The sequence below is a fragment of the Ranitomeya variabilis genome, chromosome 6 (assembly GCF_051348905.1).
Source record: "Ranitomeya variabilis isolate aRanVar5 chromosome 6, aRanVar5.hap1, whole genome shotgun sequence".
Classification (NCBI taxonomy): Eukaryota; Metazoa; Chordata; class Amphibia; order Anura; family Dendrobatidae; genus Ranitomeya; species Ranitomeya variabilis.
In genome coordinates, this window is record NC_135237.1 from 277076089 (window position 1) to 277094431 (window position 18343).

Here is an 18343-nt window from a genome sequence, read left to right on the forward strand (position 1 = left end):
GGGTGCGGTTAGGGTTATGGTTGGGATCAGGGTCAGGGGTGTGTTGGAGTTAGGAGTGTGGTTAGGGTTGGGATTAGGGTTAGGGATGTGTTGGGGTTAGGGGTGTGGTTGGGGTTAGGGGTGTGGTTGGGATTAGGGTTAGGGGTGTGTTTGGGTTAGGGTTTCAGTTACAATTGGGGGTTTCCACTGTTTAGGTACATCAGGGCTCTCCAAACGCGACATGGCATCCGATCTCAATTCCAGCCAATTCTGCGTTGAAAAAGTAAAACAGTGCTCCTTCCCTTCCGAGCTCTCCCGTGCACCCAAACAGGGGTTTATCCCAACATATGTGGTATCAGCGTACTCAGGACAAATTGGACAACAACTTTTGGGGTCCAATTTCTCTTGCTACCCTTGGGAAAATAAAAATTTGAGGGGCTAAAAAAACATTTTTGAGGGAAAAAAATGATTTTTTTATTTTCACGGCTCTGCGTTATAAACTGTAGTGAAACACTTGGGGGTTCAAAGTTCTCACAACACGTCTAGATAAGTTCCTTGGGGGTCTAGTTTCCAATATGGGGTCACTTGTGGGGGGTTTCTACTGTTTAGGTACATTAGGGGCTCTGCAAATTCAATGTGATGCCTGCATACCAATCCATCTAAGTCTGCATTCTAAATGGTGCTCCTTCCCTTTCGAGCTCCGCCATGCGCCCAAACGGTGGTTCCCCCCACATATGGGGTATTGGCGTACTCAAGACAAATTGGACAACAACTTTTGGGGTCCAATTTCTCCTGTTACCCTTGGAAAAATACAAAATTGGTGGTTAAAAATAATTTTTGTGAAAAAAAAGGATTTTTTTTTTCACGGCTCTGCGTTATAAACTGTAGTGAAACACTTAGGGGTTCAAAGCTCTCACAACACTTCTAGGTAAGTTCCTTAGGGGGTCTACTTTCCAAAATGGTGTCATTTGTGGGGGTTTCAATGTTTAGGCAAATCAGTGGCTCTCCAAATGCAACATGGTGTCCCATCTCAATTCCTGTCAATTTTGCATTAAAAAGTCAAACGGCGCTCCTTCCCTTCCGAGCTCTGCTATGCGCCCAAACAGTGGTTTACCCCCGCATATGGGGTATCAGCGTACTCAGGACAAATTGCACAACAACTTTTGGGGTCCAATTTCTTCTCTTACCTTTGGGAAAATAAAAAATTGGGGGCGAAAATATCATTTTTGTGAAAAAATATGATTTTTTATTTTTAGGGCTCTGCATTATAAACTTCTGTGAAGCACTTGGTTCGTCAAAGAGCTCACCACACATCTAGATAAGTTCCTTATGGGATCTACTTTCCAAAGTGGTGTCACTTGTGGGGGTTTCAATGTTTTGGCACATCAGGGGCTCTCCAAACGCAACATGGTGTCCCATCTCAATTCCAGTCAATTTTGCATTGAAAAGTCAAATGGCACGCCTTCCCTTCCGAGCTCTGCCATTCGCCCAAACAGTGGTTTACCCCCACATATGGGGTATAGGCGTACTAAGGATAAATTGTACAACAACTTTTCGGGTCCATTTTCTCCTGTTACCCTTGGTAAAATAAAACAAATTGGAGCTGAAGTAAATTTTTTGTGAAAAAAAGTTAAATGTTCATTTTTTTTAAACATTCCAAAAATTCCTGTGAAACACCTGAAGGGTTAATAAACTTCCTGAATGTGGTTTTGAGCACCTTGAGGGGTGCAGTTTTTAGAATGGTGTCACACTTGGTTATTTTCAATCATATAGACCCGTCAAAATGACTTCAAATGTGATGTGGTCCCTAAAAAAGAATGGTGTTGTAAAAATGAGAAATTGCTGGTCAACTATTAAAACTTATAACTCCCTAAGAAAAAAAAATGTTGTTTCCAAAATTGTGCTGATGTAAAGTAGACATGTGGGAAATGTTACTTATTAAGTATTTGGTGTGACATATCTCTGTGATTTAGGGGCATAAAAATTCAAAGTTGGAATATTGCAAAATTTTCAAAATGTTCGCCAAATTTCCGGGTTTTTTTTAACAAATAAACGCAGGTAATATCAAAGAAATTTTACGACTATCATGAAGCCCAATATGTCTTGAGAAAACAATGTCAGAATCACCAGGATCAGTTGAAGTGTTCCAAACTTATAACCTCATAAAGGGACAGTGGTCAGAATTGTAAAAATTGGCCTGGTCATTAACGTGCAAACCACCCTTGGGGCTTAAGGGGTTAAAGGGAACGTGTCACCCCAAAAATCGTATCTGAGCTAAGCCCAACGGCATCAGGGGCTTATCTACAGCATTCTGTAATGCTGTAGATAAGTCCCCGATGTAACCTGAAAGATGAGAAATAAAGGTTAGATTATATTCACCCAGGGGTGGTCCCGCTGTGGTCCGGTCCTATGGGCTTCGCAGTCCGGGTCCAGCGCCTCCCATCTTCATACGATGACGTCCTCTTCTTTGCTTCCTGCCACAGCTCCTGCGCAGGTGTACTTTATCTGCCCTGTTGAGGGCAGCGTAAAGTGTGCAGGCGACGGGCCTCTCTGACCTTTCCTGCACCTGCGCACTGCATTACTTTGCTCTGCCATCGACAGGGCAGACAAGGTACGCCTGCGCCGGAGCCGCAGCAAGAAGACAAGAAGAGGACGTCATCGAATGAATATAGGAGGCACTGGACCTGGATCGCGACGCCCATCAGACCGGACCTCAGCGGGACCGCCCCTGGGTAAGTATAATCTAACTTTTATTTCTCATCTTTCAGGTTACATCGGGGGCTTATCTACAGCATTACAGAATGCTGTAGATAAGCCCCTGATGCCAGTGGGCTTAGCTCAGATACAATTTTTGGGGTGACAGGTTCCCTTTAATACAAGATCATGAAATTCTTGCAGGAGTGCGAGACGGGAATGTTCATGTACAAACGATTTACCTGGGGGTTTATTCCTGGCAGCTTATGCTTCCAAAATCTCTCTCTGTAACTCAGCTGAGACTTCTGCCACAACCACTCCAGGTTGAAGAATGGAGGAAGGAGGTTCTGGAGGGGACACAGAATCAAAACTTCGGGATAAGGCATCCGCCTTTACATTTTTAGACCCTGGTAGGAGCGTAATGGTAAAATGAAATCGAGAAAAAAAAAGTGCCCATCGAGCCTGTCTGGGGGTCACTCTCTTGGCGGACTCGATATAGGCCAGGTTTTTATGATCAGTGATGACCATAATGGGATGAACAGCCCCCTCCAGAAAATGCCTCCATTCTTCGAAGGCCAATTTAACTGCCAACAATTCCCTGTTGCCGACATCATAATTTTTCTCGGCCGAAGAGAATTTTTAGACAAAAAGGCACAGGGTTTAAGGTGGGTGGATGGACTCTGGGACAACACTGCACTCACCCCCCACCTCCGAAGCATCGACCTCCACGATAAAATATCTTGACCGATCGGGTTGTATCAACACGGGTGCTGAAGTAAAACATTTCTTCAGTGTCTGGAAGGAATTGTTTGCAGCCACGGATGAATTTTTTACATCCCCTCCTTTGAGAGTGAGGTCCGTCAAGGGTTTCACCACCTGTGAAAACCCTTTAATGAACTTTCTATAGTAATTAGCGAAGCCCAGGAATCGTTGCAAGCCCTTCAGGTCATGAGGTTGCACTTATTTTAAAATGGCCTGAACCTTCCCCAGATCCATGCGGAATCCCTCTCCTGATATAATTAAACCCAGAAAAGACAGTTCTTGCATAAAGAATGAACACTTCTCCAGCTTAGCGTATAAATGGTTCTCCCTGAGTCTCATAATAATCGAACGTACATGATATAAGTGGGACTGATTGTCCTCTGAGTATATCAAGATTTCATCCAGGTAAATGACCACATAGTGCCCAATCAAGTCAGAAAAAGCAACATTAATGAAATTCTGGAAAACAGCAGGGGCGTTAGTGAGACCGAAGAGCATAACCAAATTTTCAAACAACCCCTCAGTCGTCAGAAATGCTGTTTTCAATTCATCTCCCTTATACGGCTATAAGCCCCTCGTAAGTCAAGCTTAGGCTGCTTTTACACATACCGTGTTTTTTGTGGCCCGTTATTGTGGGTCTTTTTTTGCGGGCCATATTGCCGCAATTTTCAAGGTCTGCCGCAATGACGGACCTCAAAAAATTTGCAGATAACCGTTTTCCCAATACTATAGCAAAAGTATTGGGAAAAAAACGGCGGTCTGCAAAACCGGAAGTGACGGCGCACCGCAAAAACATCCTTTCGTTGTTTTTGCGACCCCATTGATTACAAAGGGGGCCGTGTCAGTAAGCCATGAAAAATATAGAGCAAGCTCGATATTTTTTCAAGACCGTAAATACGGCGCGCCGTGGAATTAATGCGGCCCGTTTTTATGGCCCCATAGAAATCTATTGGGGCCGCAAAATTACGGTAAGTGTAAAAGTGTAAACAGCCTTAGAAAAGCATTTGGCCTCCGTGAGTTGACTACATAAATCGGGAATCAGAGGAAGAACGTACGTGTTCTTCACAGTAATCTTATTCAGTTCCCGAAAGTCGAGGCATGGTCGCAAACCACCATCTTTATTCACAAAGAAAAACCCTGCTGCCACGGGTGAGACAGAGGGCTGAATATGCCCCTTGCGCCTCTCTGTGATGTACTCTTTCATGGCTTGGTGCTCAGGCCCGGGCAAATTGTACAGACGAGCCTTGGGTAATTTGGCTTCTGGGACCAAAGCAATAGCACAACCACAAGATCGATGTGGTGGAAGCGCCTCAGCCTCACTTTCGGAAAAAAACGTCTTTGAAGTCCTGCAGGTACTCCGGAATTCCCTTCAGACCGACAGACGACACAGACATATACTTTACCGGGTTAAAAAAAACGGTCCCAGGTTACATGGACTATTATCCTTACATCCCCATTAAGTGATTTCCCCCGCCACCCAATCAATGACAGGATTGTGGCATTGCAGCCAGGGCATCCCAAATACCAGTCCTGCATGATGATGATAATGATGCAACTTAATTTTTCCACGTGAGTGGAACCCACTTTCAGAGAAAAGACATCAGTCCTGAAACAAATTCCATCCCGTGTAATAGGGGATGAATCAATAGCCACAATTTTAACAGTTTCTTTCAGCCTGACTGTCACTATCTTATTATGAGCCACAACTTGGGCATCAGTCAAATTAATGGAAGAACCGCAATCAACAAAGGCGGTGGTCACCACAGGACCGCCAGCAAATTCCAATTCCACCTGAAGCACAATTTTAGCAAGCGAGAAAAAATGTACCCGGGAGTCTGGACAACCTCCTCAATTGTTGCCCAGACTCAGTCGTTTCTCTGATGGTTTCACTGAAGAAGGACAGGAGGGGCAGTTCCTTTTCCAATGTCCAGAGGCTCCACAGTAAAAGCATAGTAGGTTGTCTCTATGGTGCCTTCTCTCTTTCTCCACAACGGAGACAGACCCAATCTCCATGGGCTCAGCTACAGGTGCAGTGTCACACAATTTAGAGTAAAAGGAAGTCTCTTGTTGCATCACTCCTCTAGCATGGACTCCAGTGGGCGGATCCTCTGTTGGGGCATGCGCGGTGGTGGTGCTTCCTGTGGGGTGATGGGCGCTGTATACTGAACACAGTGCGGTCACATGGGACCAGCGCTGCAGCCTGATTTGGCTGCGCCCGTTTTGTACACACCCACGGAGCCATGGTAACCACTGATGCATTGCCCCAATAGGAAGATCGCGTATGTTTACATGAGGGAAGCCGGGAACATATACACTGGATTTATGAGGTGGGATACATTAAAGGGATAGATCAAGAGGTGTTTTCCTATGTGCAAGGGGGTTGAGCATTGTTTGTTGGATATATTATACTGTTTTTATGTATTTCTATGGGATTTAGAATATCGCTATTTTTTCTATGTGATTGTGACACCCTCATTGGCTGTTTGTTAACCATGGGGGTGGACCTATTGGTATATAATGGTGGTTGAAACATGCTTGTACTGTGCTTGAAAAAGGTCCTCGGACCGAAACGTTGCCGCAGGAGGCAGAATAAAGTGTATTGCTGTCTATCACTTCCTGGTGTGGCGCTGTCCTCTTTCAATCTTTATCGTGGACTTCTTCTACTGGGATGGACCCCCTGGTGTGGACGTGCGCCCTGATGTCCGTGGAGACTATGTTAGTATTGGGTGCGGCCTGACTAAATTCTGTTTGTTACTTGCATTGTTTGGGTCTTGTCTGGCCTGCATCCGTTTGACTTTATAATGGATATATGTGCTGGTATTAGTGGAAGTGAACCAGCGTCTGCCTGTTTTTATTACACTGATGAGGATGCTGCAAGGATCATATTGGACGCTGAGGTTGATAACTCTTATTTGAGTCGACCATCGAGTGATATGCTGAAAGTGAAATGGGAAGCGGAAAGGAGGAAGCTCATCTCGCTGGAGCTACATGCTGGGACTCTGGTGGAGTACTTTAAGGCCAAAAGAATCCCGAGGGGGTTGAGGCCCAGTCTAAGACCCACCTTAATGCCTAATAATGTGCAATTTTGTACAAAATTCGAGGCTATTAGTAACAAATATGCCTTTGATATCATGTTACTCAACATAGAGTTCCTGAAAAAAGAAATTGGGTCTCTTAAACAGAAATGTGACGAGACCAGAAATGCGCTGTCTTCTATAACTTCAGCTGATGATCTCGGTGGTATTAATACCAGGATTGAGGATAACCTGCAGAAGTTTAAGATCGGTTTGGAGGATACTAAAAGATCAAAGTGGTTTAGAGACTTGGATGACTACAATAATGGCAGGGTTTATGGTTGGCAATATAAGAATATGATGCCAAATCGAGCCACACCAGGTCCAGGACGATCAAGAGGTGCCCCTAGGAGAGTGAGAAAATTTCAAAAGCATACAGCTACACCGACATCATTTGGATTCACAGGTGGTGAGTCTGATTCCACCGATGATGGGACTATGCGAAATACGGAGGCATCTTTTTTAGCCAAAAGAATGGACGGTCCTTCTCAAGGAGACGGAAGGGCCACAGGGGTGGCAGGAAACATCGAAAAAGTGAACCAAGGTCTGTCAACCAGGTCCAAGGTGAAGAAGAAGTGAGTGGAGCGCCGTCAGTGGTGGTAAATATATCCTCTCTCCCACTTTCTGATCTACAGGTTGGGGTACTTTCCAAGGGTTTGTCTTTTTGCCCTACAGGAGGTATAAATTGGTTCAATGTTGATAATGATCTGTTTTCTTTTTTTCGTCGTCTAAAATTGGCATTGTTTTTTACTGAAAAGGAGAGAGTTGCTGCCTCTGTTTCATCGACATGTCTTTCCCTTGAAACATTTGGCCTCTATAACAAAAGTGACTTTGTTCCTCCGATACAGGATCCTGTTATAGAGACCTTTTGCAAATTTGTGAAGGCTGATATTGCCAGTTTAAAACGAAAGGGTAACAGATTGGGACGCTCCAATTTATCCCATGCTGAACGCAGAGAAATTGGGATTTTAAAAGGGAACAAATCCATCACCATCAAGCCAGCCGATAAAGGCGGGGCTTTGGTGGTGATGGATATGGTACAATATGTCGATGAGATTAGGCTGCAGCTTTCGGACACTGCTGTTTATGAGAAGCTACAGGTGAACCCTACCCAGGCGTTTAAATTGGAATTGGACGGTTTGATCGATGAGGCGTTGTATAATGGCCTCATTGACGTTAAGTTGTCAAGGTATCTCAAGGTGGACCACCCGGTGGTTCCTGTCCTGTACACCCTCCCGAAAATTCATAAGGATCTGCAGAGGCCCCCTGGTCGCCCGATTGTATCGGGTAGGGGGTCTCTCTGCAATAAAGTGGCGATCTTTTTGGATCAGTTGTTGAGAAAATTTGCTATCTCTGCACCCTCGTATGTGAGAGATACCAGTGACTTCATTAAATCTTTGGATGGTGTGCAGGTCAGTGATGCCACTTGGTTGGTTTCCTTTGATGTCACTTCGTTGTATACATCTATCGAACATACAAAAGGTTTATCTGCTGTCGATGTGGCGCTTGCTGGGTCCGACATTGCTCCGGACTGCGCACGGTTCGCCCTGGCGCTGCTGGAGTTCATCCTTGGGAGGAATTTTTTTCTCTTTGGGGATGAATTCTACTTGCAGCGCCGCGGGACAGCCATGGGGTCCAATGTGGCCCCAACGTATGCTAACATCTATATGGCTGTCCTGGAGGGCGAGCACGTGTACACATCGCGGTTCTGGGGCAGTGTTAGGGGCTGGCGGCGCTACATCGACGACATTTTTTTGATTTGGGATGGGGACCAAAGTGAATTGGAGCAGTTCCACTTCTATTTGAATAATGTTCATCCTGGGTTGGGGTTCACCATGGAGTGTTCCCAGTCTAAAATGCAATTCCTGGATACATGTGTATATAAATCTGATGGACGTCTACACACTGATTTGTTCGTTAAACAAACGGATAGGAATAATTTATTACATTTCTCGAGTGAACATCCACGTCGTATGGTGGAGTCCCTACCATGGAGCCAGCTATTAAGGGTCAGAAGAATTGTCTCTAATGACAATCTAGTTGATGAGAGACTGAATGAGATGTGTCTAAAGTTCTTAGATAGGGGGTACTCTAGGATGGATCTGGACAAATTCAAAGCCAGAGCCCTATCTAAAGAACGTGCTGAGCTTCTCAGCCCAAAGGTGACGGCTGTGGCAGATAAAAGGATTCCATTTGTAACGGCATATAATGGCCTTAGCAACCGGATTTCAGAGGTGATACGTAGACACTGGCCTCTACTTGGTAGGGGTCATGCCAATGTCCGTGAATTTCAATTACCTCCTCTACTCTCCTATAGGAGAAATAGGAATCTTAAAGATGAGCTGGTAGTATCGGATATTGGCAGTTCCAAAAAAGATCTACAGACCACCTTGAGTCGCCCTAGTCTTGGGAACTTTCCGTGCCTAAATTGTGCCTGTTGTAATAACTTAGTGAAGGGCGCGTCTTTTTGTCATCCATACACGGGTAAAAGGTATGAGATACGTAAACGCTATACTTGTACAAGTGATTTTGTGGTCTATGTCCTTAGCTGTCCTTGTGGTCTCTACTATGTTGGGGAGACCACTAAGGAGGTCAGGACTAGGATCAGTAAACACAAAAGTACTATAAGAACTAAGCGTATCGAACTCCCGGTGCCGAGGCATTTTCAGGAAATGGGACACTCAGTTAATCAGTTGAGATACAGGATTATAGATGATGTCCCTGTACCTAGACGTGGTGGGGATCGAGTTTCTATGTTGAAAAAGAAGGAGCTCAAGTGGATATTTGAGCTTGATACACTCTCCCCAAGAGGTATGAACATTGAGTACCAACAGAGTTGCCTACTATAGGGCTATGTCCTTTAGCGCCCATGAGATTGAATGTGGGTCTTCATCAGTGTATTGTTTTTAACCTTATTTGTGTTTTTGCTTTGTTTTTAAAAAAAAGTGATACCCCCTATGATTAGGTATCTCTACCTCCCCTTATTATATGTGTTATGTGGGTTTGAATAGGTCGGTATTTTTATGGGGATGGTATAATGTATCCCATAATGTGATCATGATGTATTATGTATCCATCCTCATTAGATAGTATGTCCGCTACTGTGATAAAATATCTAGATGTCCTTGTTAGGTTGGTTTTTTTCCCAATATATAGGGATCTGTATATTGTGCGATCGGAACTGCTTTTTTCTTTCTTTTTTCCTTCGATATATTATTGTAGGGTCTGAACAAGGCTCTGGGAATAAGAAGATGTTTAAGGTTGCTGGTGAATTATGGACACTGCACACAGTATATGATAGATTTGGTACGTCACCCATACCTGCCTTTCTTTGGAAGTGGAATAAATATATTCGGTGGTCCCGGCTCCTGGAATATATGCATGAAGTAAAAACCATGTGAATGATATATACCATGCGCATTGGAATTTTCCATGAAACTGGAATTATATGGAATGGAACTGAGACCATGACATTTTGGATTTGTGCACTTTACTATCGGCCCTGGACTCGGATGGGCAGCTGGTGTATTAAGGACATGCACATTATGATATCGATCATGATTTGGGATGCCTTTTAAGGACATGTACATTGATGGACTGCCTCTTAATTTGTGCTGTATGATATGGGGTTTGCAGCACGGTAAATAGAAGCCCTGCATTGGGACTCCAGTGGGCGGATTCTCTGCTGGGGCATGCGTAGTGGTCTTCTTAGCCTGTGCTATGTAGTGTCGTCCGTGTGAGATCCTCTACAGCCTGGGGAATAGGACTCCAGTGGGCGGATCCTCTGTTGGGGCATGCGCGGTGGTGGTGCTTCCTGTGGGGTGATGGGCGCTGTATACTGAACACAGTGCGGTCACATGGGACCAGCGCTGCAGCCTGATTTGGCTGCGCCCGTTTTGTACACACCCACGGAGCCATGGTAACCACCGATGCATTGCCCCAATAGGAAGATCGCGTATGTTTACATGAGGGAAGCCGGGAACATATACACTGGATTTATGAGGTGGGATACATTAAAGGGATAGATCAAGAGGTGTTTTCCTATGTGCAAGGGGGTTGAGCATTGTTTGTTGGATATATTATACTGTTTTTATGTATTTCTATGGGATTTAGAATATCGCTATTTTTTCTATGTGATTGTGACACCCTCATTGGCTGTTTGTTAACCATGGGGGTGGACCTATTGGTATATAATGGTGGTTGAAACATGCTTGTACTGTGCTTGAAAAAGGTCCTCGGACCGAAACGTTGCCGCAGGAGGCAGAATAAAGTGTATTGCTGTCTATCACTTCCTGGTGTGGCGCTGTCCTCTTTCAATCTTTATCGTGGACTTCTTCTACTGGGATGGACCCCCTGGTGTGGACGTGCGCCCTGATGTCCGTGGAGACTATGTTAGTATTGGGTGCGGCCTGACTAAATTCTGTTTGTTACTTCCTCTAGCATGGAGTCTCCAGTCCATCCGGACCGCCTGCGTCATAGCATCCTCCAGGGTATCAGGAGGTGGATGAAGTGCCAGAGCGTCCTTTAGATAGTCAGACAGGCCCTTGCGGAACAACCCCCTCAGTGTGGCATTGTTCCAAGATACTTCGGCTGCCCAACATCTAAATTCTGAGCAGAACCATTCAGCGGAGTGCCTCCCCTTTGTCACACTCATAACCATATCCTCTGCCAGACGCCCTCTATCAGGCTCATCTTAAATGTGCCCCAGAGCCTCAAAGAACAGGTTCACAGACATACGTTCAGCAGCAGACGAAGAGAGAGAGAAAGCCCATGCCTCTGCCCCCCCCCCCCTTAACAAGGACATTATGATCCCCACCCTCTGCCTTTCATTTCCAGAGGCCCGGGATGCAATTTGAAAAACAGCTTGCATCCCTCCTTGAAGACCCTAAACAATTTTTTATGTCCAGAAAAATTGTTGGGCAATTTTACCTGTGGCTCGGGGTCCACTAGAGATACATCAGTGGGGCCCCCTCCCAGAACCCCAATGGAGCAGACCCCTGTAAAGCACCTTCCACATCTCTCTCTGCACCTGTTGGTGCGAGTGGACCAGGGCTTGCTGTTCCATGGACAGCTTCTGCATAAGATGGGAGAGATCATGAACCTGCCCCATGAAAGCCTGTATAGGTCCATAGCATACTAACACCCCCTTACCAGAGAAAAGACTGTTCGGTCAGCTATAATGTCACGACTTACGGGTATTACTGCTGTGGGGAGACCTGTACACAGCAGCAAGGAGCTGAGCAAAGCATTGGGTTACTAACAAGGTAACAAACAGGACCTGAACCATGTGACAGAGTGGGAGGTGGTCGGGGGTGGAGCCAGAGGCCAGGGTGCAGAGGAGACGATACACACAGGAGAGTAGTCAAACAAGCTAAGATCAGGACCAGGAGATCACGAGGTACCAAAGCGGAGAGACGGGATTGTCAGAAGAGAAGCCAGAGGTCAGAAATCCAAAAGAACAAATGAGCAGAGTAAAGCACGGAGAGCAAGGAACACAATTGCAAACCGAGCACACAGACGAGACGAAAGTATAGCTGACAGGTAATCCTAGTCTGGAGTGAGTATAAATACCCCTCCCAAATCCAAAGGGATGCCAGCAAAATTAACCCTGAGGGAACAGGACATTAACCATGTCCTAACCATGACAGATGTGCTGGGAAGTATGTCAAGTAAAGTTGCCGTTTTTAATTGCAATTGGACTGTGTGTCTGTTTATTCAGAAGTAACTGAAAGTAACCCTGAAAAGCAGCGGGGAATTCCAGAAGGAGCAGAAAACGGGAACACAAATAAGCTCAAAGTGAGATGTGATATTTATGTAGAGGGAGACCAAGGTCCTCCAGACTCGGTATGCTCGGCCACGACTGCGCCCCTGGTGCTCCCCTACACTTGCATATAGTAAAAAATGTGCAAATAATTATATATATATTGTATATATATTGTGGCCCGATTCTAACGCATCGGGTATTCTAGAATATGCATGTCCCCGTAGTATATGGACAATGATGATTCCAGAATTCGCGGCAGACTGTGCCCGTCGCTGATTGGTCAAGGCAACCTTTATGACATCATCGTCGCCATGGCAACCATTATGACATCTACGTCGATACTGTGCCCGTCGCTGATTGGTCGAGGCGAACTCGCGGCAGACTGTGCCCGTCGCTGATTGGTCGAGGCAACCTTTATGACATCATCGTCGCCATGCTGTGCCCGTCGCTGATTGGTCGGGGCCCAGGCGGCCTCGACCAATCAGAGACGCGGGATTTCCAGGACAGACAGACAGACAGAAAAACCCTTAGACAATTATATATATAGATATATATATATATTATATATATATATATATATATATATATATATATATATATATAGTGGGTACGGAAAGTATTCAGACCACTTTAAATTTTTCACTCTTTGTTTCATTGCAGCCATTTGGTAAATTCAAAAAAGTTTATTTTTTTCACAATAATGTACACTCTGCACCCTATCTTGACTGAAAAAAAACAGAAATGTAGAAATGATTTCAAATTGAATAAAAAAAATAAAGAAAACTGAAATATCCCATGTTCAGAAGTATTCAGACCCTTTGCTCAGTTACTCATATTTAAGTCACATGCTTTCCATTTCCTTGTGATCCTCCTTGAGATGGTTCTACTCCTTTATTGGAGTCCAGCTGTGTTTAACCCCTTAACCCCCAAGGGTGGTTTGCATGTTAATGACCAGGCCAATTTTTAAAATTCTGACTACTGTCACTTTATGAGGTTGTAAGTCTGGAACACTTGCATGGATCCCGGTGATTCTGACATTGTTTTCTCGTGACATATTGTACTTCATGGTAGTGGTAAAATTTCCTTAACATTACTTGCGTTTATTTGTGAAAAAAAACCGAATATTTGGCGAACATTTTGAAAATTTAGCAATTTTACAACTTTGAATTTTCATGCCCTTAAGTCACAGAGATATGTCACACAAAATACTTAATAAGTAACATTTCCCACATGTCTACTTTACATCAGCACAATTTTGAAGCTAAAATTTTTTTTTGCTAGGGAGTTATAAGGGTTAAATTTGATCAACAATTTCTCATTTTTACAACACCATTTTTTTTAGGGACCACATCACGTTTGAAGTCACTTTGAGGGGTCTATATGATAGAAAATACCAAAGTGTGACAACATTCTAAAAACTGCACCCCTTAAGGTGCTCAAAACCACATTCAAGAAGTTTATTAACCCTTCAAGTGTTTCACAGGAATTTTTGGAATGTTTAAAAAAAAAATGAACATTTAACTTTTTTTCACAAAAAATTTACTTCAGATCCAAATTTGTTTTATTTTACCAAGGGTAACAGGAGAAAATGGACCATAAAAGTTGTTGTACAATTTGTCCTGAGTATGCAGATACCCCACATGTGGGGGTAAACCACTGTTTGGGTGCATGGCAGAGCTTGGAAGTGAAGGAGCGCCGTTTGTTTTTCCAATTCAAAATTGGCTGGAATTGAGATAGGACGCCATGTTGCGTTTGGAGAGCCCCTAATGTGCCTAAACAGTGGAAACCCCCACAAGTGACACCATTTTGGAAAGTAGGAACATATCTAGATGTGTGGTGAGCACTTTGACCCACCAAATGCTTTGCAGTAGTTTATAGCGCAGAGCCGTGAAAATAAAAAATCTTTTTTTCCACAAAAATTATTTTTTAGCCCCCAGTTTTGTATTTTCCCAAGAATAACAGGAGAAATTGGACCCAAAAAGTTGTTGTCCTGAGCACACTGACACCTTATATGTGGGGGGAACCACTGTTTGGGCGCAAAGTAGAGCTCGGAAGGGAAGGAGCGCCGTTTGGAATACAGACTTACATGGAATGGTCTGTTGGGTTTTGAGAGTCCCTGATGTACCTAAACAGTAGAAACCCCCCACAAGTGACCCCATATTGGAAATTAGACCCCCCAAGGAACTTATCTAAATGTGTTGTGAGAACTTTGAACCCCCAAGTGTTTCACTACAGTTATAATGCAGTGCCGTGAAAATAAAAAAATCTTTTTTTCCCACAAAAATGATTTTTTAGCCCCCAAATTTTTATTTTCCCAAGGGTAACCAGAGAAATTGGACACCAAAAGTTGTTGTCCAATTTATCCTGAGTACACTGATATGCCATATGTTGGGGTAAACTCCTGTTTGGGCATATGGGAGAGCTCGGAAGTGAAGGAGCACTGTTTTACTTTTTCAATGCAGAATTGGCTTGAATTGAGATCAGACGCCATGTCGCGCTTGCAGAGCCCCTGATGTGCCTGAACAGTGGAAACCCCCCAATTCTAACTCCAACCCTAACCCAAACACACCTCTAACCCTAATCCCAACCTTAACCATAACCCTAACCACACCCCTATCCCGAACATGACCCTAACCCTAATCTCAACCCTGTTGTGAATTTGGATTCTGGGCTCCCCCGGTGGCTACTGGTGGAATTGAACTGGTGTCTTCATCTTCTCTGTTCACCTGTTCCCATCAAGATGTGGGAGTCGCTATATAACCTTGCTGCTCTGTTAGTTGCTTGCCGGTCAACAATGTTATCAGAAGCCTCTCTGTGCTTGTTCCTGCTCCTAGACAACTACTAGATAAGTTGGACTCTTGTCCATGTTTGTTTTTGCATTTTTGTTCCAGTTCACAGCTGTAGTTTCGTTACTGTGTCTGGAAAGCTCTTGTGAACAGGAATTGCCACTCTGGTGTTATGAGTTAATGCCAGAGTTTTAAAGTAATTTCTGGATGGTGTTTTTGATAGGATTTTCAGCTGACCATGAAAGTGTCCTTTCTGTCTTCTGCTATGTAGTAAGTGGACCTCAAATTTGCTAAACCTATTTTCATACTACGTTTGTTATTTCATCTCTACTCACCGCCAATACATGTGGGGGGCCTCTGTCTCCTTTCGGGGTATTTCTCTAGAGGTGAGCTATGACTAATATTTTCCTCTGCTAGCTTTATTTAGTCCTCCGGCTGGTGCTGGGCATCTAGAATCAACGTAGGCATGCTACCCGGCCACTGCTAGTTGTGCGTTAGGTTTAGTTCATGGTCAGCTCAGTTCCCATCTTCCAAGAGCTAGTTCCTATATATGCTTATGCTATGTTCTCTTGCCATTGAGATCATGACAGTTTGACCGGCCCTCAAAGTGTTAATTGTTTGGGCTGAAGCAGGAGAAAAAGAAGTGTTGAAGGGAAATTTTTTTTTTTTTTTTTCCCCCTCAGAGTTTTGCTGCCTAGCCCTTAATTGCTGTCTAGCTGCTTCTTACCTCCTCTTAACCCTTGAATGGCTCTGTGTCCACTTGTTTGTAATGGATCTTCAGAGTGTAACTGCAGGTTTGAATAATCTCGCCACGAAGGTACAAAATTTGCAAGATTTTGTTTGTCATGCACCTGTATCTGAGCCGAGAATTCCTTTGCCGGAATTTTTCTCGGGGAATAGATCCGGGTTTCAGAATTTTCGAAATAATTGCAAATTATTTTTGTCCCTGAAATCTCGCTCTGCCGGAGACCCTGCACAGCAGGTCAGGATTGTGATTTCCTTGCTCCGGGGCGACCCTCAAGACTGGGCTTTTTCATTGACACCAGGGGATCCTGCGTTGCTCAATGTGGATGCGTTTTTTCTGGCCTTGGGGTTGCTTTATGACGAACCTCATTTGGAGCTTCAGGCAGAAAAAACTTTGATGTCCCTATCTCAGGGGCAAGATGAAGCGGAAATTTACTGCCAAAGATTCCGTAAATGGTCTGTGCTTACTCAGTGGAATGAGTGCGCCCTGGCGGCGACTTTCAGAGAGGGTCTCTCTGATGCCATTAAGGATGTTATGGTGGGGTTCCCTGTGCCTGCGGGTCTGAATGAGTCCATGACAATGGCTATTCAGATCGATAGGCGTTTGCGGGAGCGCAAACCAGTGCACCATCTGGCGGTGTCCACTGAGAAGTCGCCAGAGAGTATGCAGTGTGATAGAATTCTGTCCCGAAGCGAGCGGCAGAATTTTAGACGGAAAAATGGGTTGTGTTTCTATTGTGGTGATTCTACTCATGTTATATCAGCATGCTCTAAGCGCACAAAAAAGCTTGGTAAATCTGTTTCCATTTGCACCTTACCGTCTAAATTTATTCTATCTGTGACCCTGATTTGCTCTTTGTCATCTATTACCACGGACGCCTATGTCGACTCTGGCGCCGCTTTGAGTCTTATGGATTGGTCCTTTGCCAAACGCTGTGGGTATGATTTAGAGCCTTTGGAGACTCCTATTCCTCTGAAGGGGATTGACTCCACCCCATTGGCTAATAATAAACCACAATACTGGACACAAGTAACTATGCGTATTAATCCGGATCACCAGGAGATTATTCGCTTTCTGGTGCTGAATAATCTACATGATGATTTGGTGCTAGGATTGCCTTGGCTGCAATCTCACAACCCAGTCCTCGACTGGAGAGCTATGTCTGTGTTGAGCTGGGGATGTAAGGGGGCTCATGGGGATGTACCTGTGGTTTCCATTTCATCATCTATTCCCTCTGAGATTCCTGAGTTCCTGTCTGACTATCGTGACGTCTTTGAAGAATCCAAGCTTGGTTCGTTACCTCCGCACCGAGAGTGCGATTGTGCCATAGATTTAATCCCGGGTAGTAAATACCCAAAGGGTCGTTTATTTAATCTGTCTGTGCCTGAACATGCTGCTATGCGAGAATATATAAAGGAGTCCTTGGAAAAGGGACATATTCGTCCATCGTCATCTCCCTTAGGAGCCGGTTTTTTCTTTGTGTCAAAAAAAGACGGCTCTTTGAGACCATGTATTGATTATCGGCTTTTGAATAAAATCACTGTTAAATATCAATACCCATTGCCGTTGCTGACTGATTTGTTTGCTCGCATAAAGGGGGCCAAGTGGTTCTCTAAGATTGACCTTCGTGGGGCGTATAATTTGGTGCGAATCAGGCAGGGGGATGAGTGGAAAACCGCATTTAATACGCCCGAGGGCCACTTTGAGTATTTAGTGATGCCTTTTGGTCTTTCTAATGCTCCGTCAGTTTTCCAGTCCTTTATGCATGATATTTTTCGCGATTATTTGGATAAATTTATGATTGTGTATCTGGATGATATTCTGATTTTTTCGGATGACTGGGACTCTCATGTCCAGCAAGTCAGGAGGGTTTTTCAGGTTTTGCGGTCTAATTCTTTGTGTGTGAAGGGTTCTAAGTGTGTTTTTGGGGTACAGAGGATTTCCTTTTTGGGATATATTTTTTCCCCCTCTTCCATTGAAATCCTGTCAAGGTTCAAGCTATTTGTGATTGGATGCAGCCCTCTTCTCTTAAGAGTCTTCAGAAATTTTTGGGCTTTGCTAACTTTTATCGTCGATTTATTGCTGGTTTTTCGGATATTGCTAAGCCATTGACCGATTTGACTAAGAAGGGTGCTGATGTTGCTGATTGGTCCCCTGATGCTGTGGAGGCCTTTCGGGAGCTTAAGCGCCGTTTTTCCTCTGCCCCTGTGTTGCGTCAGCCTGATGTTGCTCTACCTTTTCAGGTTGAGGTCGACGCTTCTGAGATCGGAGCTGGGGCAGTGTTGTCGCAGAAAAGTTCTGACTGCTCCGTGATGAGGCCTTGTGCCTTCTTTTCCCGCAAATTTTCGCCCGCTGAGCGGAATTATGATGTTGGGAATCGGGAGCTTTTGGCCATGAAGTGGGCTTTTGAGGAGTGGCGCCATTGGCTTGAGGGGGCCAGACATCAGGTGGTGGTATTGACTGACCACAAAAATTTGATTTATCTTGAGACCGCCAGGCGCCTGAATCCTAGACAGGCGCGCTGGTCATTATTTTTCTC